This window comes from Garra rufa, chromosome 1, assembly GCF_049309525.1.
Source record: "Garra rufa chromosome 1, GarRuf1.0, whole genome shotgun sequence".
NCBI classification, from domain to species: Eukaryota; Metazoa; Chordata; class Actinopteri; order Cypriniformes; family Cyprinidae; genus Garra; species Garra rufa.
Window position 1 is genome coordinate 77371435 of NC_133361.1, and position 22183 is coordinate 77393617.

Below are 22183 nucleotides of genomic sequence, written 5' to 3' on the forward strand. Positions count from 1 at the left end.
TTGGAGCATTTTTTTGTTCGTTAAATATAAGTTTTTGATTTTTAAAGTAACGACCAAGCGGCAAGCGGCAGAGAATGAGTTGATCATATTGTGTTTGATCAATTTTGCCTTCTCAGATAATCACAACTTGCCTAAAATAAATATAGATCTAGGCCTAAAAGAGTTAAAATATAAAACAATGTTAATTTCAACGTTAAAATAATATAAATGTGCGGTATTAGGCACAAATGCAATCGTTTGTGCTGAGAGCCGCTTTGCAGGACATAGAGGAGCCAGCGCAATCACTTGCATTTTTGCAGTGGATACAATTTAAAATATTCCGTTATTTTTGCTCATAAAGGTACGAGTAATACATTATTCGGAACTGTAAATGGTCTACTTTTATTTGTGTGCACTCACAATATCAACAAAATGTTGCAAACAGTGCTTGAAACATTGAAAACAAACATGATCCCTCATGATCCATCATCTCTCAGCAAAACTCAGCGAATTAACTCACAGACAAGATATTTATAGAAAGCTTTAAATTATTACTTAACGAAAGAGAACAAATCAAAAACAAAAACCATTTCATTATGTAGTCTGTAAAGATTAATTTCTCTCTAAAGGCTCGTCCAAAGAGGAAATGGCGATCGGCAACTTCATCCTTGCGAGACACTGACTCAGAAAACACAAGCGTTTTAGCATTTATTTTACAATAGCCTACTTGCCAATGGGATAAAACACAGGCGGTGAATATAAACACTTTTATATTAGTTTAATGTTGAAATTAAGATTGTTTTATACTTGAACACTTTTAGGCCTATAGATTTTATTGTAGGCAAGTCGTGATGATTTGAGAAGGCAAAACTGATCAAACACAAGCTATGATCAACTCACTGTCTGCCGCTGGCTGCTTGGTCGTTACTTAAAAAATATATATATATATTGAACGAACAATAAAATGCTCTAAACGTTTTTCTAAATTAACTTAATAAAAAAACGAAATGAAGCAACCACTTTGCTGAACTATTTTAATAGCTGAAACAGTATATAAGCTGTTTGCGTCACCGTGAAAAATAAAAAATACTACTACTAATAGTAATTATTATTATTATTTTAATTTATAGGCTAATAAATGAGTGCACTTAAGACAGTAAAATGTTTCTAATACAATAATTCATGAATGTTCTATTTTTAAATAACCTAGAAATGTGTTTGCGAACTATTCATTCTATGAAGACATATTTTGGTGATTTTATTATAAGCTTTTCACCCAGAGATAGATGCATGCTGTTAATGTTATTATTAAATATATAATATTACATTGCATTCAGTTTGAAAGCAAAATAATTAACATAACCGGTACAGTTTTGTATTGCTTTTTACCTTCTCCTCTCCAAACTCTATAATTTTTCAGAAACGGTTTATAAACTCAGGGGACGAATTGCAAAACCTTCGCCACGGATTGATTATTTTTCTCCTGCAGGTGACACAGCGGGCTCCGTATGTTTACGCCCGTCTCAAGTGAAAACCTTTAGCGGCAGCAGCGAGCTTCCGGTGTACTAAAACGCGCTTTGTTCAAAAAAACTTTAATTTTTCGATTTGGTTTTGTTGACTTTTTAATATCTGCATTTGAACGACGTGTAATGAAAACAAAATTGAAAATATGAATGAAATTCGTTTTTGTGTTCCCGAGAAAATGTAAATATTGCATAAACCAATCATTTATTCGTTTGTTTGTTTTGAAAACAAAAACGAGAAAACCAATTATACGTAGGTACACGGACCCTTTTTGAGATTTTGTTCATTTTCATTACCTTTTTGAGATTTTGTTCAGTTGGTGACTTTATGAGATTTTGTTCATTTTCATTACCTTTTTGAGATTTTGTTCAGTTGGTGACTTTTTGAGATTTTGTTCATTTGGTGGTTTTGAGATTTTGTTCAGTTGGTGACTTTTTGAGATTTAGTTCATTTTCATTACCTTTTTGAGATTTTGTTCAGTTGGTGACTTTTTGAGATTGTGTTCATTTGGTGACTGAGATTTTGTTCATTTGGTGACTTTGAGATTTTGTTCATTTTCATGACCTTTTTGAGATTTTGTTCATTTGGTGGTTTTGAGATTTTGTTCAGTTGGTGACTTTTTGAGATTTTGTTCATTTTAGTTACTTTTTTGAGATTTTGTTCATTTGGTGGTTTTGAGATTTTGTTCAGTTGGTGACTTTTTGAGATTTTGTTCATTTTAGTTACTTTTTTGAGATTTTGTTCATTTGGTGGTTTTGAGATTTTGTTCAGTTGGTGACTTTTTGAGATTTTGTTCATTTTCATTACCTTTTTGAGATTTTGTTCAGTTGGTGACTTTTTGAGATTTTGTTCATTTGGTGGTTTTGAGATTTTGTTCAGTTGGTGACTTTTTGAGATTTTGTTCATTTTCATTACCTTTTTGAGATTTTGTTCAGTTGGTGACGTTTTGAGATTTTGTTCATTTGGTGACTTTTTGAGATTTTGTTCATTTGGTGACTGAGATTTTGTTCATTTGGTGACTTTGAGATTTTGTTCATTTTCATGACCTTTTTGAGATTTTGTTCATTTGGTGACTTCACGTAATGAGAGTTTGTTCGTTTTCAGGCCTTTTCAAATGAACAGTACAGTGCAAAATGACAAGAAAGTGTTTGATTATCATCTGAATACGGGACTCAAACTCTGGTCATCAGATTTAATCTGTGTTGTAGTATAAAGACACTACCACAAAGGCAAAAAGGTATGTTTATTAAACAAAATAAATTTGTCTTGATGGCAGGGGCTTCCGGTGCAGAAAAATGACAAAGGCGTTTACAGGCAAAGGAATAAAACACAGGTAGCATCAGTTATCTGCTTCTTCATTTTCAGGTGCACTGTGGAATAGAGTTCCTCTTTCCTCCTTGTGTCTCATTATTGTCTTGACACATTTGAAGAGGTTTTTTTCTTCTCTCTCTTTAACCTTTTCTGGAACAATGGCTTGGCCTGGCTTGCTTAATCCACCTTTCCATGATCCTCCTGTCAACATGGGATGGTTGTCATGAAACTCCTCCCATGATTTCAAGTGCTGCATCAGGAGGATGTTGTGAAAAAACATGTCAGGGTACCTGATCACTTCAGAGAACAAGACGGCACATAGAGCAATGGCGTCTTGAGGAGCCTGTATGTAACGGTCGACTTTGTCACGGTTGCCATTCATGTAGAACCAAACTGTCTCAGAAAATTTCTTATTGAAACATCTTGACGTTTTCAGTGTTGCGTAAGAAAGCCTTTTGTCATTTAGATTTATGTCTCGCTCATCTTTTTTTATTGGACAACAGTACAGATCCTTTGGTCGCATCTGTATCGTATATTTCCCGACTAAAAAGTCAGTGGCCTGCATGTCCTTTTTACGCCAAGATTGAATGAGAAAATGTATTACCGCAACATAATGAAGAAAACGTCTAGGTTACGAAGGTAACCCTCGTTCCCCGAAGGAGGGAACGGAGACGTTACATTGGGATCTCACTTGAGAGACCGATCACCTCTGAGCCTTATTAAAAAGGCCAATTGAAAATTGGCGAGTGGACGTGCGCGCCGGCCACGCCCCCGTACATACGGGTATATAAGATGGCTGCGCGCACCACTCAGTCAGGCTTTTGCTGAAGAGCCGGGAGAGCCCAGCGTCAGCGCGACGCCAGGGGCGTGGCAGGGGAATGTAACGTCTCCGTTCCCTCCTTCGGGGAACGAGGGTTACCTTCGTAACCTAGACGTTACCCCTTCAGTCGAATCACTTCGACGTTACATTGGGAACTAGACCCATGGAAAAGGCCACGACCCTGACGCCGCGTTACGCACAACGCCACGTGCCGGCAGGTCTTCCCAGACGTGTCCGCAGGCGGTCATTGAACGTAACCTTCCCAACGCCCCGAGGCCCCCTTTTTATAAGGGGGCCTGCAGGGATGCCAGATGTACTGAAGCATGGGTTGGGGGGGCGGAGCACATGCAATTTGTGCATGTGGAAATGAGAATAATTCAATATATCCATAAGATTTCTTAGGGATACACGAGGGAAACAGCGGTCTCCTCCGCTGGAAAATATTGAAAAGTATAGCCACAACCTGCGGGGCGAAGGAGACCCAGGCAGGATCACAGCCAAGGACTACTCCGCATCTAGCCCTGACTGCGGGGCATGGAGGACCCAGGTTCGCCGGAGGGAACATTCTGGGAGATAGCGCACGGATCCACGTGGGAATGGCGCAGCAAGCCGACACCAGCCGTCCCCCCGCTCGCCTGAAGTCTTATGTTAAGACACGGGAGGAACGGCTTCTGCGCGGAGGTTGAAGAACCTAGCGAAGGTACTAGGTGTCGCCCAGCCCGCAGCTCTATAGATATCTGCTAGTGAGGCGCCATGAGCCAACGCATAGGATGAAGCAGCACTCTTAATGGAGTGGGCATGAACACCTAAGGGGCATGGCTCTCCCAGATATAGATAAGAGAGGGAGAGGCATCTACCACCCAATGAGCCACCTCAGTTTGGGGACAGCATTCCCTTTCTGCTGAACCCCAAGCAGATAAGCTGCTAGGTGCGTCTGAAGTGCCGAGCGAATTCATTTTCACATAGACACAACATCGCAAGGCTGGGTCTGCCTCCTCCAGGGCAGAGCTTGCAGGTTCACCACCTGACCGCGGAAAAGCGTGGTGGGGAACCTTGGGCACAATAGCCGGGCCGGGGTCCCAGGTAGTAACGTGAGAGTCGCCGGGCCCGAACTTCTTGACACACTTTGCTGGCAAGGAAAGCTTGTAGGTCTCCAACCCACTTAATAGGAGCCGGGGCAGTCAGGAGCGCTGTCTTAATGACAGGACTCGACTGAGGCCCACTGAGCACCTCTGGGGAACCTTTGCTCGTTCAATGGGAGCCAGGGCAGTCAGGAGCGTTTTTCTCGCTCGACTGAGGCCCGAGGCTCCAAGGGAGCGCCCCGCGGCCTGAGAAGGCGACGGGGAAGCTTCCCTACAGAGAAGTTTGTAGGTCTCCTCACCCTCTTGATGGAGGCCAGGGCAATCAGGAGCGCTGTCTAATGACAGGAATTCTAGCTCGACTGAGGCCAGGGGCTCAAATGAAGCGCCCCGCGGGCCCGAAGGGCGACGGGGGGGTCCCAAGAGGGTATGAGGCGCGGTCTGGCACCTCTGAGGGACCTCACGACCAGTGGGTGCTTACCTATTTTGCTTCATCTACTGCATGTGATATGCGGCTAAGCGGCGGCATATATTCCGAGAGTCGAGGGGACAGCCTGCGCTCCAACTCTCCTGCAGGAAAGGAAGCACTACTGCAATCGTGTATCTCTGTGCCTCTCAGCGAGAGGAATGCCAGCGATAGACCTCATCTCAGTGCGTGAGCCAGCCTTTGCCAAGGGAGCCCAGTACCGAGTGATAGTTTGTATCACGGCCTGTGGAAGGCCGGAGAGATCTATGGTGTCAAGCCGTGCCCTTACAGGGAGGGACTGCCGCGAGGGGAAGGTTACTAAGACCTAAGTCCGGGTGGGCCGTCCTTGCAGCGCAACCTCCAGACTTACTCCTCGTCCTCCCTGGACTCGCACAGAGTCTGCGCAAGGAGGCTCACTGGGGAAGGGCGTACTTGGGCCCCGGAGGTCAGCTATGTGCCAGAGTTACTCTGGCAATGGGAGGAATCGGGAGGGCGAGCGGATGTGGCTGGGCCTGCCGATATAACTCCAACTAGCTGCGTCACGGGGTGGAGTCGCCATTCTGCAGGTGGGTGGACTGCCGTGGGAACCGGGGGGCTGCACGGTTGAGTTTCCCTGCTTTAAATGAATGGCAAGTAGCAAAATCTGCCACGTTGGACTCCATGGGAGCAGATGGGAGGAGCTGTAAGCCTCTGTTGTACATGGCAACCCAACCCGTGGTAAGCCACGGGCTGACTTGTCGGCAATACTGCGGGAAAACGCCAGTCCGGAGAGAGCCGAGATGCCATGCCCATCATAGGACTCGATCGTGCTGCAGCGGTCTCACATGAAACAGCTTAACGGCAAGCGGCTAGAGCTGACATGTGCCCCAGGAGCCTCTGATTTGAGGGGACCGCTGAATAGTTCCTGATTAGCTCAGAGACTACAGCACCAACTGCGCGCTCTTGGTAGCAAGGCGGGCCGTCTTGTGGACCGAGTCGGGCTCCCGACCGAGGAAAGGGATTCCCTCGGTTGGCCTGAAGGACCAGATGGCGGGGGTGGCGAGGCACCAGGTCCCTGTATTCGCACAACGGAACTCACGAGTGGGCTGGTAAGCACCAGTCGAAGAGACGGTTGAAGATGCGAGTACCTGTCTGCCGAAGAGGGGACAGGGGAGCTCCTATGGCCTAAAGAAGGCAGGAAGGAGAGGGACTAGCCAAGTGGAAGCACCTCGCGCTGAGCGCTCGACCCCCGGGGCAGACCGCCGGAGGGGTGTGCACCGGGGAAAGATCGAGACGCGACAGCGGGTGCCCTTCAGGCAGATGGCTGCAACCCAGCCCTGGAGACGGAAACATACTTGTATGTGCGTCGTCGTGAGCATGTGTGCCGACAGCCTAAGAAGGGATCGGAACAGAGCTCCATCCAGGGCGGATGTTAACCCACCACTCTAACTGGACACGTGAAGTCAGGACTCTTATCAAACCCCGACCTCGTCCCGGCCGGAGAGACAGGCTGGATCGCGTCCTTCGCCAGTAGGAACGCGACCTCCGCAGGCAGAACAGAGGCACGCCTGTTTCCGAATAAAGAATGTAAGGGGTACCTGTGAGTCTGGGCGGACGCCTGGAGCCGGGCCGTACCGTCCGTATCAACCAGTGTAGTGGTATCAAGGGAACGTTGACCGGCGTGACCGTGGTGGGGCAGCCTGGGGAAAGACAGGGAAGGAGCCAAAACCCAGAAGGATAAACGTCCTGGAGAAGTGTCTAACTGCGCTAAGCAGTGCTTACCTACTTCCCTGGTTCCCGCGCTGGCGACATCCGGTCCCGAGTCTGGTTCCGAGGAGTGGAAGTGCTGCTCAGGAAGGAAACTCGGGGCCGGGGCCCCAGAGGTGAGAAAGCTGGGTCTTTCTGTGATTTCAAATGACCGGCTAAGTCCCGCTTCCAGCGGGAGTGCCGACAGAGTAGCTCTCTCCACCTCCGGGGGTGCTCGCATCAGGGACGCTTCGAAGCTCGCCTGCGAGGGTCTTCCGTCGCAGGACCCTGAGAGGCGAGCGGCGTCCCACTCCCACGGGCGGCTCGACGTCGGCTGCGAGCCTGGATCGTGTGGCTCAGCAGGGGACGGAGCTGCGGGGGGACGCCCTCGGCGACGGGCAGGCGGAGGCGGGGGCCCAGGCGGCGGAATGGTAACTTCGCGGCGGGGCAGGATATGTTGGACGGCCTCCGTCTGCCTCTGGACCGTTGGAGCGCCAGAGGAGACGCCCAGCCCGAACGACGGGGAGGCGTACTGCTCTGGCAACTCGACGGGGTATGCTGATGGGCGGAGGATCGCAGGCTTTTGGGGGCCGGCGATACGTTCGACGCCGCTGAGCAAAAACCCTTCACGGTGTCGCCGAATAGGCCGCTCTGGGGAATGGGAGAGTCGAGAAAGCGAACTTTGTCGGCCTCTGCCATCCGGGCCAGAGTCAGCCATAGGTGGCGTTCCTGGACCACGCAGGTGGACATCACCTGACCAAGGGGACACGCCGCGACCTAGTGGCCCGAAGGGCGAAGTCAGTGGCGGCGCGGAGTTCTTCAATTACCCCCTGGTCAGGACCACTCTCGTGCAGGCCTTAAGGTGCCTGCACCTGGCACTTTTGCAGTGTTGCAATGGCCTGCAGGGCGGGGCAGCGTGTCGGGGGGCGCAGAAAAGGCCCAGCCGATGAGGGCGGAAGAAATTTCACATGCCCTAAAAGGGAGACGCGGAGGGCCCCACCAGGCGGCCGCGCCCGCGGGCAAAGGTGCACCGCGATGGCGCGCCCGACCTGGGGGACCGCCACGTACCCCTTGGCTGCCCCGCCATGGAGAGTGGCGAGGGGAGAGGAGCTGGAGTGCGCTTCAAATTAATAGGGCGCCATCGATTTTGTCAGCTCCTCATGCACATCCGGTCAGAACGGGACCGGGGGGGAGCGCGGCGCTGCCGCCGGTGCCCCCCCCAGGAACCAGTCGTCCAGCCTAGAAGGATCGGCCGGAGGCCCCTGAGGAACCCTCAAACCGATCCCCCCCGGCTGCCCGGAAAAGCATAGCCGACAGTTCGACATCAACCTCCGGGGGGGCAGCGACCACGGGTGGGCGCCGCGCCGCGGGAAGAGATGTGTCACCGTCTGACTCTCCCTCTGATGCTGTGACAGACATCTCATCCTCTGCAGGAGCACCGAAGGAGACGCTCAGCCCGCCAGGCGGGGAAGCGTCTGCTGCGGAAACTCAACGGGACCGCGCTGAGATAGAGAGGTCCGCAGGGCTTTTTGAGCCGGCGGAACGCTGTCTATCGTAAATTGAATGTCCCCCCCCGTGCCCCACCGCGGTGGCCGAAGAGCATAGGCGGCTCAACGGCTGACCACGGGAGGGAGGCGGGGGGAGCCAGCTCGCGAACGAGCGGCAGGACTTCAGCGTGGTCATGGTCATGCTTTCACCGCATGGACCATTCATGAGCACCACCTCAGCGTGCTCAAAGCCTAAACACGTGAGGCAGCGCTCATGTCCGTTCGCTGAGGAGAGGAAACTACCACATCCAGAAACGCACGGCCGAAAAGACATCCTGAAAAGGACGTCTAAAACGGCCGCTAGAAATTGCTCTTTTGTGATCCCGGTTTGCCCAGGGAGGGGCCGCGGGGCAATGCACTCGCCGGGGCTGCTCGCTGGAATGCAAAAAGGCTTTATATGGCCGTGAAAACGGCCGCCCGCGGGACCGCGCTGACGGCTGCCAAACAATGCTCTTTCTGTGAAACACTCTTTTAGTTATGGCAGCGCAGCAGCAGGAGGGAGCATGAACTCTGAAGAACTCTTCTCGGCTGTTTAGAGGCTCGACACATCGGCTCTGAAAGCAAAAGTCTGACTGAGTGGTGCGCGCAGCCATCTTATATACCCGTATGTACGGGGGCGTGGCCGGCGCGCACGTCCACTCGCCAATTTTCAATTGGCCTTTTTAATAAGGCTCAGAGGTGATCGGTCTCTCAAGTGAGATCCCAATGTAACGTCGAAGTGATTCGACTGAAGGGGTAACTTGTTATTCTGGTCGGTGCTTGCCATATGTGGTCAGTGACTGAGATTTGGTTAATGCCTTGAATTGTTGCAGCAGAACACCCTGCCCAGGAAGTGTGCACCTTGAATCCTCCATCCAGCATTCTTGCCGAAGGATTTCCAACATGTGCCCTTAGATGAAATATATCAATACTGTCATTCAGAAAGTTCTTCTCTTTCATCTTCTCTGGATCGAAGGAGAGAAGGACTTCTGGCTTGTTGTCGTTACCCTCGAACCTGGACGGCATCAATGCCATGCACAGATATTTCAGAAGCAGCAGCCGAAATTTAGCCCAAATATTCTCCAGTGATGATCACTAAGCCCAACTCAGGGGTTCATTTAGGGGTTATCATTAATAGTCAAAACATTCTTCAGTTTTTATCCCTTAAAGTCCTGAATCCTGTTCAGTCAATGGGACAGTTCTCATTTATTACTGTTCAGGGGTTATCATTAATAGTCAAAATATTCTTCAGACCTTTTTGAGATTTTGTTCTTTTGGGGATTTTTTTGAGATTTTCTTCATTTGATGACTTTTTTTTTGGAGATTTTGTTCATTTGGTGGTTTTGAGATTTTGTTCATTTTAATGACTTTTTTAGATTTTGTTCATTTGGTGACTTTTTGAGATTTTGTTCATTTGGTGGTTTTGAGATTTTGTTCAGTTGGTGACTTTTTGAGATTTTGTTCATTTTAATGAATTTTTAGAGATTTTGTTCATTTGGTGACTTTGAGATTTTGTTCATTTTAATGAATTTTTAGAGATTTTGTTCATTTGGTGACTTTGAGATTTTGTTCATTTTCATGACCTTTTTGAGATTTTGTTCATTTGGTGACTGAGATTTTGTTCATTTGGTGACTTTGAGATTTTGTTCATTTTAATGACTTTTTGAGATTTTGTTCATTTGGTGACTTTTTTGAGATTTTGTTCATTTTAATGACTTTTTTGAGATTTTGTTCAGTTGGTGACTTTTTGAGATTTTGTTCATTTTAATGAATTTTTAGAGATTTTGTTCATTTGGTGACTTTTTGAGATTTTGTTCATTTTCATGACCTTTTTGAGATTTTGTTCATTTTAATGCATTTTTAGAGATTTTGTTCATTTGGTGACTTTGAGATTTTGTTCATTTGGTGACTGAGATTTTGTTCATTTGGTGACTTTGAGATTTTGTTCATTTTAATGACTTTTTGAGATTTTGTTCATTTGGTGACTTTTTTGAGATTTTGTTAATTTTAATGACTTTTTTTGAGATTTTGTTCAGTTGGTGACTTTTTGAGATTTTGTTCATTTTAATGACTTTTTTTGAGATTTTGTTCATTTGGTGGTTTTGAGATTTTGTTCAGTTGGTGACTTTTTGAGATTTTGTTCATTTTAATTGCTTTTTTGAGATTTTGTTCATTTGGTGGTTTTGAGATTTTGTTCAGTTGGTGACTTTTTGAGATTTTGTTCATTTTCATTACCTTTTTGAGATTTTGTTCAGTTGGTGACTTTTTGAGATTTTGTTCATTTGGTGGTTTTGAGATTTTGTTCAGTTGGTGACTTTTTGAGATTTTGTTCATTTTAGTTACTTTTTTGAGATTTTGTTCATTTGGTGGTTTTGAGATTTTGTTCAGTTGGTGACTTTTTGAGATTTTGTTCATTTTAGTTACTTTTTTGAGATTTTGTTCATTTGGTGGTTTTGAGATTTTGTTCAGTTGGTGACTTTTTGAGATTTTGTTCATTTTCATTACCTTTTTGAGATTTTGTTCAGTTGGTGACTTTTTGAGATTTTGTTCATTTGGTGGTTTTGAGATTTTGTTCAGTTGGTGACTTTTTGAGATTTTGTTCATTTTCATTACCTTTTTGAGATTTTGTTCAGTTGGTGACTTTTTGAGATTTTGTTCATTTTCATTACCTTTTTGAGATTTTGTTCAGTTGGTGACTTTTTGAGATTTTGTTCATTTGGTGGTTTTGAGATTTTGTTCAGTTGGTGACTTTTTGAGATTTAGTTCATTTTCATTACCTTTTTGAGATTTTGTTCAGTTGGTGACTTTTTGAGATTGTGTTCATTTGGTGACTGAGATTTTGTTCATTTGGTGACTTTGAGATTTTGTTCATTTTCATGACCTTTTTGAGATTTTGTTCATTTGGTGGTTTTGAGATTTTGTTCAGTTGGTGACTTTTTGAGATTTTGTTCATTTTAGTTACTTTTTTGAGATTTTGTTCATTTGGTGGTTTTGAGATTTTGTTCAGTTGGTGACTTTTTGAGATTTTGTTCATTTGGTGACTTTGAGATTTTGTTCATTTTAATGAATTTTTAGAGATTTTGTTCATTTGGTGACTTTGAGATTTTGTTCATTTTAATGAATTTTTAGAGATTTTGTTCATTTGGTGACTTTGAGATTTTGTTCATTTTCATGACCTTTTTGAGATTTTGTTCATTTGGTGGTTTTGAGATTTTGTTCATTTTAATTACTTTTTGGAGATTTTGTTCATTTTAATGACTTTTTTTGAGATTTTGTTCATTTGGTGACTTTGAGATTTTGTTCATTTTCATGACCTTTTTGAGATTTTGTTCAGTTGGTGACTTTGAGATTTTGTTCATTTTCATGACCTTTTTGAGATTTTGTTCATTTTAATTATTTTTTGGAGATTTTGTTCATTTTAATGACTTTTTTTGAGATTTTGTTCATTTGGTGACTTTGAGATTTTGTTCATTTTCATGACCTTTTGGAGATTTTGTTCATTTGGTGACGTTTTGAGATTTTGTTCATTTTAATTACTTTTTGGAGATTTTGTTCATTTTAATGACTTTTTTAGATTTTGTTCATTTGGTGACTTTTTGAGATTTTGTTCATTTGGTGGTTTTGAGATTTTGTTCAGTTGGTGACTTTTTGAGATTTTGTTCATTTTAATGAATTTTTAGAGATTTTGTTCATTTGGTGACTTTGAGATTTTGTTCATTTTGGTGACTTTGAGATTTTGTTCATTTGGTGGTTTTGAGATTTTGTTCAGTTGGTGACTTTTTGAGATTTTGTTCATTTTAATGAATTTTTAGAGATTTTGTTCATTTGGTGACTTTGAGATTTTGTTCATTTTAATGAATTTTTAGAGATTTTGTTCATTTGGTGACTTTGAGATTTTGTTCATTTTAATGAATTTTTAGAGATTTTGTTCATTTGGTGGTTTTGAGATTTTGTTCATTTTAATTACTTTTTGGAGATTTTGTTCATTTTAATGACTTTTTTTGAGATTTTGTTCATTTGGTGACTTTGAGATTTTGTTCATTTTCATGACCTTTTTGAGATTTTGTTCAGTTGGTGACTTTGAGATTTTGTTCATTTTCATTACCGTTTTGAGATTTTGTTCAGTTGGTGACTTTTTGAGATTTTGTTCATTTGGTGGTTTTGAGATTTTGTTCAGTTGGTGACTTTTTGAGATTTAGTTCATTTTCATTACCTTTTTGAGATTTTGTTCAGTTGGTGACTTTTTGAGATTGTGTTCATTTGGTGACTGAGATTTTGTTCATTTGGTGACTTTGAGATTTTGTTCATTTTCATGACCTTTTTGAGATTTTGTTCATTTGGTGGTTTTGAGATTTTGTTCAGTTGGTGACTTTTTGAGATTTTGTTCATTTTAGTTACTTTTTTTAGATTTTGTTCATTTGGTGGTTTTGAGATTTTGTTCAGTTGGTGACTTTTTGAGATTTTGTTCATTTTAGTTACTTTTTTGAGATTTTGTTCATTTGGTGGTTTTGAGATTTTGTTCAGTTGGTGACTTTTTGAGATTTTGTTCATTTTCATTACCTTTTTGAGATTTTGTTCAGTTGGTGACTTTTTGAGATTTTGTTCATTTGGTGATTTTGAGATTTTGTTCAGTTGGTGACTTTTTGAGATTTTGTTCATTTTCATTACCTTTTTGAGATTTTGTTCAGTTGGTGACTTTTTGAGATTTTGTTCATTTGGTGACTGAGATTTTGTTCATTTGGTGACTTTGAGATTTTGTTCATTTTCATGACCTTTTTGAGATTTTGTTCATTTGGTGACTTCACGTAATGAGAGTTTGTTCATTTTCAGGCCTTTTCAAATGAACAGTACAGTGCAAAATGACAAGAAAGTGTTTGATTATCATCTGAATACGGGACTCAAACTCTGGTCATCAGATTTAATCTGTGTTGTAGTATAAAGACACTACCACAAAGGCAAAAAGGTATGTTTATTAAACAAAATAAATTTGTCTTGATGGCAGGGGCTTCCGGTGCAGAAAAATGACAAAGGCGTTTACAGGCAAAGGAATAAAACACAGGTAGCATCAGTTATCTGCTTCTTCATTTTCAGGTGCACTGTGGAATAGAGTTCCTCTTTCCTCCTTGTGTCTCATTATTGTCTTGACACATTTGAAGAGGTTTTTTTCTTCTCTCTCTTTAACCTTTTCTGGAACAATGGCTTGGCCTGGCTTGCTTAATCCACCTTTCCATGATCCTCCTGTCAACATGGGATGGTTGTCATGAAACTCCTCCCATGATTTCAAGTGCTGCATCAGGAGGATGTTGTGAAAAAACATGTCAGGGTACCTGATCACTTCAGAGAACAAGACGGCACATAGAGCAATGGCGTCTTGAGGAGCCTGTATGTAACGGTCGACTTTGTCACGGTTGCCATTCATGTAGAACCAAACTGTCTCAGAAAATTTCTTATTGAAACATCTTGACGTTTTCAGTGTTGCGTAAGAAAGCCTTTTGTCATTTAGATTTATGTCTCGCTCATCTTTTTTTATTGGACAACAGTACAGATCCTTTGGTCGCATCTGTATCGTATATTTCCCGACTAAAAAGTCAGTGGCCTGCATGTCCTTTTTACGCCAAGATTGAATGAGAAAATGTATTACCGCAACATAATGAAGAAAACTTGTTATTCTGGTCGGTGCTTGCCATATGTGGTCAGTGACTGAGATTTGGTTAATGCCTTGAATTGTTGCAGCAGAACACCCTGCCCAGGAAGTGTGCACCTTGAATCCTCCATCCAGCATTCTTGCCGAAGGATTTCCAACATGTGCCCTTAGATGAAATATATCAATACTGTCATTCAGAAAGTTCTTCTCTTTCATCTTCTCTGGATCGAAGGAGAGAAGGACTTCTGGCTTGTTGTCGTTACCCTCGAACCTGGACGGCATCAATGCCATGCACAGATATTTCAGAAGCAGCAGCCGAAATTTAGCCCAAATATTCTCCAGTGATGATCACTAAGCCCAACTCAGGGGTTCATTTAGGGGTTATCATTAATAGTCAAAACATTCTTCAGTTTTTATCCCTTAAAGTCCTGAATCCTGTTCAGTCAATGGGACAGTTCTCATTTATTACTGTTCAGGGGTTATCATTAATAGTCAAAATATTCTTCAGACCTTTTTGAGATTTTGTTCTTTTGGGGATTTTTTTGAGATTTTCTTCATTTGATGACTTTTTTTTTGGAGATTTTGTTCATTTGGTGGTTTTGAGATTTTGTTCATTTTAATGACTTTTTTAGATTTTGTTCATTTGGTGACTTTTTGAGATTTTGTTCATTTGGTGGTTTTGAGATTTTGTTCAGTTGGTGACTTTTTGAGATTTTGTTCATTTTAATGAATTTTTAGAGATTTTGTTCATTTGGTGACTTTGAGATTTTGTTCATTTTAATGAATTTTTAGAGATTTTGTTCATTTGGTGACTTTGAGATTTTGTTCATTTTAATGAATTTTTAGAGATTTTGTTCATTTGGTGACTGAGATTTTGTTCATTTTAATGAATCTTTAGAGATTTTGTTCATTTGGTGACTTTGAGATTTTGTTCATTTTAATGAATTTTTAGAGATTTTGTTCATTTGGTGACTTTGAGATTTTGTTCATTTTAATGACTTTTTTAGATTTTGTTCATTTGGTGACTTTTTGAGATTTTGTTCATTTGGTGGTTTTGAGATTTTGTTCAGTTGGTGACTTTTTGAGATTTTGTTCATTTTAATGAATTTTTAGAGATTTTGTTCATTTGGTGACTTTGAGATTTTGTTCATTTTAATGAATTTTTAGAGATTTTGTTCATTTGGTGACTTTGAGATTTTGTTCATTTTAATGAATTTTTAGAGATTTTGTTCATTTGGTGACTTTGAGATTTTGTTCATTTTAATGAATTTTTAGAGATTTTGTTCATTTGGTGACTTTTTTGAGATTTTGTTAATTTTAATGACTTTTTTTGAGATTTTGTTCAGTTGGTGACTTTTTGAGATTTTGTTCATTTTAATGACTTTTTTTGAGATTTTGTTCATTTGGTGGTTTTGAGATTTTGTTCAGTTGGTGACTTTTTGAGATTTTGTTCATTTTAGTTACTTTTTTGAGATTTTGTTCATTTGGTGGTTTTGAGATTTTGTTCAGTTGGTGACTTTTTGAGATTTTGTTCATTTTCATTACCTTTTTGAGATTTTGTTCAGTTGGTGACTTTTTGAGATTTTGTTCATTTGGTGGTTTTGAGATTTTGTTCAGTTGGTGACTTTTTGAGATTTTGTTCATTTTCATTACCTTTTTGAGATTTTGTTCAGTTGGTGACTTTTTGAGATTTTGTTCATTTTCATTACCTTTTTGAGATTTTGTTCAGTTGGTGACTTTTTGAGATTTTGTTCATTTGGTGGTTTTGAGATTTTGTTCAGTTGGTGACTTTTTGAGATTTAGTTCATTTTCATTACCTTTTTGAGATTTTGTTCAGTTGGTGACTTTTTGAGATTGTGTTCATTTGGTGACTGAGATTTTGTTCATTTGGTGACTTTGAGATTTTGTTCATTTTCATGACCTTTTTGAGATTTTGTTCATTTGGTGGTTTTGAGATTTTGTTCAGTTGGTGACTTTTTGAGATTTTGTTCATTTTAATGAATTTTTAGAGATTTTGTTCATTTGGTGACTTTGAGATTTTGTTCATTTTAATGAATTTTTAGAGATTTTGTTCATTTGGTGACTTTGAGATTTTGTTCATTTTAATGAATTTTTAGAGATTTTGTTCATTTGGTGACTTTGAGATTTTGTTCATTTTAATGAATTTTTAGAGATTTTGTTCATTTGGTGACTTTGAGATTTTGTTCATTTTAATGAATTTTTAGAGATTTTGTTCATTTGGTGACTTTGAGATTTTGTTCATTTTAATGACTTTTTTAGATTTTGTTCATTTGGTGACTTTTTGAGATTTTGTTCATTTGGTGGTTTTGAGATTTTGTTCAGTTGGTGACTTTTTGAGATTTTGTTCATTTTAATGAATTTTTAGAGATTTTGTTCATTTGGTGACTTTGAGATTTTGTTCATTTTAATGAATTTTTAGAGATTTTGTTCATTTGGTGACTTTGAGATTTTGTTCATTTTAATGAATTTTTAGAGATTTTGTTCATTTTAGTTACTTTTTTGAGATTTTGTTCATTTGGTGGTTTTGAGATTTTGTTCAGTTGGTGACTTTTTGAGATTTTGTTCATTTTCATTACCTTTTTGAGATTTTGTTCAGTTGGTGACTTTTTGAGATTTTGTTCATTTGGTGGTTTTGAGATTTTGTTCAGTTGGTGACTTTTTGAGATTTTGTTCATTTTCATTACCTTTTTGAGATTTTGTTCAGTTGGTGACTTTTTGAGATTTTGTTCATTTTCATTACCTTTTTGAGATTTTGTTCAGTTGGTGACTTTTTGAGATTTTGTTCATTTGGTGGTTTTGAGATTTTGTTCAGTTGGTGACTTTTTGAGATTTAGTTCATTTTCATTACCTTTTTGAGATTTTGTTCAGTTGGTGACTTTTTGAGATTGTGTTCATTTGGTGACTGAGATTTTGTTCATTTGGTGACTTTGAGATTTTGTTCATTTTCATGACCTTTTTGAGATTTTGTTCATTTGGTGGTTTTGAGATTTTGTTCAGTTGGTGACTTTTTGAGATTTTGTTCATTTTAGTTACTTTTTTGAGATTTTGTTCATTTGGTGGTTTTGAGATTTTGTTCAGTTGGTGACTTTTTGAGATTTTGTTCATTTTCATTACCTTTTTGAGATTTTGTTCAGTTGGTGACTTTTTGAGATTTTGTTCATTTGGTGGTTTTGAGATTTTGTTCAGTTGGTGACTTTTTGAGATTTAGTTCATTTTCATTACCTTTTTGAGATTTTGTTCAGTTGGTGACTTTTTGAGATTGTGTTCATTTGGTGACTGAGATTTTGTTCATTTGGTGACTTTGAGATTTTGTTCATTTTCATGACCTTTTTGAGATTTTGTTCATTTGGTGGTTTTGAGATTTTGTTCAGTTGGTGACTTTTTGAGATTTTGTTCATTTTAGTTACTTTTTTGAGATTTTGTTCATTTGGTGGTTTTGAGATTTTGTTCAGTTGGTGACTTTTTGAGATTTTGTTCATTTTAGTTACTTTTTTGAGATTTTGTTCATTTGGTGGTTTTGAGATTTTGTTCAGTTGGTGACTTTTTGAGATTTTGTTCATTTTCATTACCTTTTTGAGATTTTGTTCAGTTGGTGACTTTTTGAGATTTTGTTCATTTGGTGGTTTTGAGATTTTGTTCAGTTGGTGACTTTTTGAGATTTTGTTCATTTTCATAACCTTTTTGAGATTTTGTTCAGTTGGTGACTTTTTGAGATTTTGTTCATTTTCATTACCTTTTTGAGATTTTGTTCAGTTGGTGACTTTTTGAGATTTTGTTCATTTTCATTACCTTTTTGAGATTTTGTTCAGTTGGTGACTTTTTGAGATTTTGTTCATTTGGTGGTTTTGAGATTTTGTTCAGTTGGTGACTTTTTGAGATTTAGTTCATTTTCATTACCTTTTTGAGATTTTGTTCAGTTGGTGACTTTTTGAGATTGTGTTCATTTGGTGACTGAGATTTTGTTCATTTGGTGACTTTGAGATTTTGTTCATTTTCATGACCTTTTTGAGATTTTGTTCAGTTGGTGACTTTTTGAGATTTTGTTCATTTTAGTTACTTTTTTGAGATTTTGTTCATTTGGTGGTTTTGAGATTTTGTTCAGTTGGTGACTTTTTGAGATTTTGTTCATTTTAGTTACTTTTTTGAGATTTTGTTCATTTGGTGGTTTTGAGATTTTGTTCAGTTGGTGACTTTTTGAGATTTTGTTCATTTTCATTACCTTTTTGAGATTTTGTTCAGTTGGTGACTTTTTGAGATTTTGTTCATTTGGTGGTTTTGAGATTTTGTTCAGTTGGTGACTTTTTGAGATTTTGTTCATTTTCATTACCTTTTTGAGATTTTGTTCAGTTGGTGACTTTTTGAGATTTTGTTCATTTGGTGACTGAGATTTTGTTCATTTGGTGACTTTGAGATTTTGTTCATTTTCATGACCTTTTTGAGATTTTGTTCATTTGGTGACTTCACGTAATGAGAGTTTGTTCATTTTCAGGCCTTTTCAAATGAACAGTACAGTGCAAAATGACAAGAAAGTGTTTGATTATCATCTGAATACGGGACTCAAACTCTGGTCATCAGATTTAATCTGTGTTGTAGTATAAAGACACTACCACAAAGGCAAAAAGGTATGTTTATTAAACAAAATAAATTTGTCTTGATGGCAGGGGCTTCCGGTGCAGAAAAATGACAAAGGCGTTTACAGGCAAAGGAATAAAACACAGGTAGCATCAGTTATCTGCTTCTTCATTTTCAGGTGCACTGTGGAATAGAGTTCCTCTTTCCTCCTTGTGTCTCATTATTGTCTTGACACATTTGAAGAGGTTTTTTTCTTCTCTCTCTTTAACCTTTTCTGGAACAATGGCTTGGCCTGGCTTGCTTAATCCACCTTTCCATGATCCTCCTGTCAACATGGGATGGTTGTCATGAAACTCCTCCCATGATTTCAAGTGCTGCATCAGGAGGATGTTGTGAAAAAACATGTCAGGGTACCTGATCACTTCAGAGAACAAGACGGCACATAGAGCAATGGCGTCTTGAGGAGCCTGTATGTAACGGTCGACTTTGTCACGGTTGCCATTCATGTAGAACCAAACTGTCTCAGAAAATTTCTTATTGAAACATCTTGACGTTTTCAGTGTTGCGTAAGAAAGCCTTTTGTCATTTAGATTTATGTCTCGCTCATCTTTTTTTATTGGACAACAGTACAGATCCTTTGGTCGCATCTGTATCGTATATTTCCCGACTAAAAAGTCAGTGGCCTGCATGTCCTTTTTACGCCAAGATTGAATGAGAAAATGTATTACCGCAACATAATGAAGAAAACTTGTTATTCTGGTCGGTGCTTGCCATATGTGGTCAGTGACTGAGATTTGGTTAATGCCTTGAATTGTTGCAGCAGAACACCCTGCCCAGGAAGTGTGCACCTTGAATCCTCCATCCAGCATTCTTGCCGAAGGATTTCCAACATGTGCCCTTAGATGAAATATATCAATACTGTCATTCAGAAAGTTCTTCTCTTTCATCTTCTCTGGATCGAAGGAGAGAAGGACTTCTGGCTTGTTGTCGTTACCCTCGAACCTGGACGGCATCAATGCCATGCACAGATATTTCAGAAGCAGCAGCCGAAATTTAGCCCAAATATTCTCCAGTGATGATCACTAAGCCCAACTCAGGGGTTCATTTAGGGGTTATCATTAATAGTCAAAACATTCTTCAGTTTTTATCCCTTAAAGTCCTGAATCCTGTTCAGTCAATGGGACAGTTCTCATTTATTACTGTTCAGGGGTTATCATTAATAGTCAAAATATTCTTCAGACCTTTTTGAGATTTTGTTCTTTTGGGGATTTTTTTGAGATTTTCTTCATTTGATGACTTTTTTTTTGGAGATTTTGTTCATTTGGTGGTTTTGAGATTTTGTTCATTTTAATGACTTTTTTAGATTTTGTTCATTTGGTGACTTTTTGAGATTTTGTTCATTTGGTGGTTTTGAGATTTTGTTCAGTTGGTGACTTTTTGAGATTTTGTTCATTTTAATGAATTTTTAGAGATTTTGTTCATTTGGTGACTTTGAGATTTTGTTCATTTTAATGAATTTTTAGAGATTTTGTTCATTTGGTGACTTTGAGATTTTGTTCATTTTAATGAATTTTTAGAGATTTTGTTCATTTGGTGACTGAGATTTTGTTCATTTTAATGAATCTTTAGAGATTTTGTTCATTTGGTGACTTTGAGATTTTGTTCATTTTAATGAATTTTTAGAGATTTTGTTCATTTGGTGACTTTGAGATTTTGTTCATTTTAATGAATTTTTAGAGATTTTGTTCATTTGGTGACTTTGAGATTTTGTTCATTTTCATGACCTTTTTGAGATTTTGTTCATTTGGTGGTTTTGAGATTTTGTTCATTTTAATTACTTTTTGGAGATTTTGTTCATTTTAATGACTTTTTTTGAGATTTTGTTCATTTGGTGACTTTGAGATTTTGTTCATTTTCATGACCTTTTTGAGATTTTGTTCAGTTGGTGACTTTGAGATTTTGTTCATTTTCATGACCTTTTTGAGATTTTGTTCATTTTAATTATTTTTTGGAGATTTTGTTCATTTTAATGACTTTTTTTGAGATTTTGTTCATTTGGTGACTTTGAGATTTTGTTCATTTTCATGACCTTTTGGAGATTTTGTTCATTTGGTGACGTTTTGAGATTTTGTTCATTTTAATTACTTTTTGGAGATTTTGTTCATTTGGTGCCTTTTTGAGATTTTGTTCATTTGGTGGTTTTGAGATTTTGTTCAGTTGGTGACTTTTTGAGATTTTGTTCATTTTAATGAATTTTTAGAGATTTTGTTCATTTGGTGACTTTGAGATTTTGTTCATTTTGGTGACTTTGAGATTTTGTTCATTTGGTGGTTTTGAGATTTTGTTCAGTTGGTGACTTTTTGAGATTTTGTTCATTTTAATGAATTTTTAGAGATTTTGTTCATTTGGTGACTTTGAGATTTTGTTCATTTTAATGAATTTTTAGAGATTTTGTTCATTTGGTGGTTTTGAGATTTTGTTCATTTTAATTACTTTTTGGAGATTTTGTTCATTTTAATGACTTTTTTTGAGATTTTGTTCATTTGGTGACTTTGAGATTTTGTTCATTTTCATGACCTTTTTGAGATTTTGTTCAGTTGGTGACTTTGAGATTTTGTTCATTTTGGTGACTTTGAGATTTTGTTCATTTTAATGACTTTTTTTGAGATTTTGTTCATTTGGTGACTTTGAGATTTTGTTCATTTTGGTGACTTTGAGATTTTGTTCATTTTAATGAATTTTTAGAGATTTTGTTCATTTGGTGACTTTGAGATTTTGTTCATTTTAATGAATTTTTAGAGATTTTGTTCATTTGGTGACTTTGAGATTTTGTTCATTTTCATGACCTTTTTGAGATTTTGTTCATTTGGTGGTTTTGAGATTTTGTTCATTTTAATTACTTTTTGGAGATTTTGTTCATTTTAATGACTTTTTTTGAGATTTTGTTCATTTGGTGACTTTGAGATTTTGTTCATTTTCATGACCTTTTTGAGATTTTGTTCAGTTGGTGACTTTGAGATTTTGTTCATTTTCATGACCTTTTTGAGATTTTGTTCATTTTAATTATTTTTTGGAGATTTTGTTCATTTTAATGACTTTTTTTGAGATTTTGTTCATTTGGTGACTTTGAGATTTTGTTCATTTTCATGACCTTTTGGAGATTTTGTTCATTTGGTGACGTTTTGAGATTTTGTTCATTTTAATTACTTTTTGGAGATTTTGTTCATTTGGTGCCTTTTTGAGATTTTGTTCATTTGGTGGTTTTGAGATTTTGTTCAGTTGGTGACTTTTTGAGATTTTGTTCATTTTAATGAATTTTTAGAGATTTTGTTCATTTGGTGACTTTGAGATTTTGTTCATTTTGGTGACTTTGAGATTTTGTTCATTTGGTGGTTTTGAGATTTTGTTCAGTTGGTGACTTTTTGAGATTTTGTTCATTTTAATGAATTTTTAGAGATTTTGTTCATTTGGTGACTTTGAGATTTTGTTCATTTTAATGAATTTTTAGAGATTTTG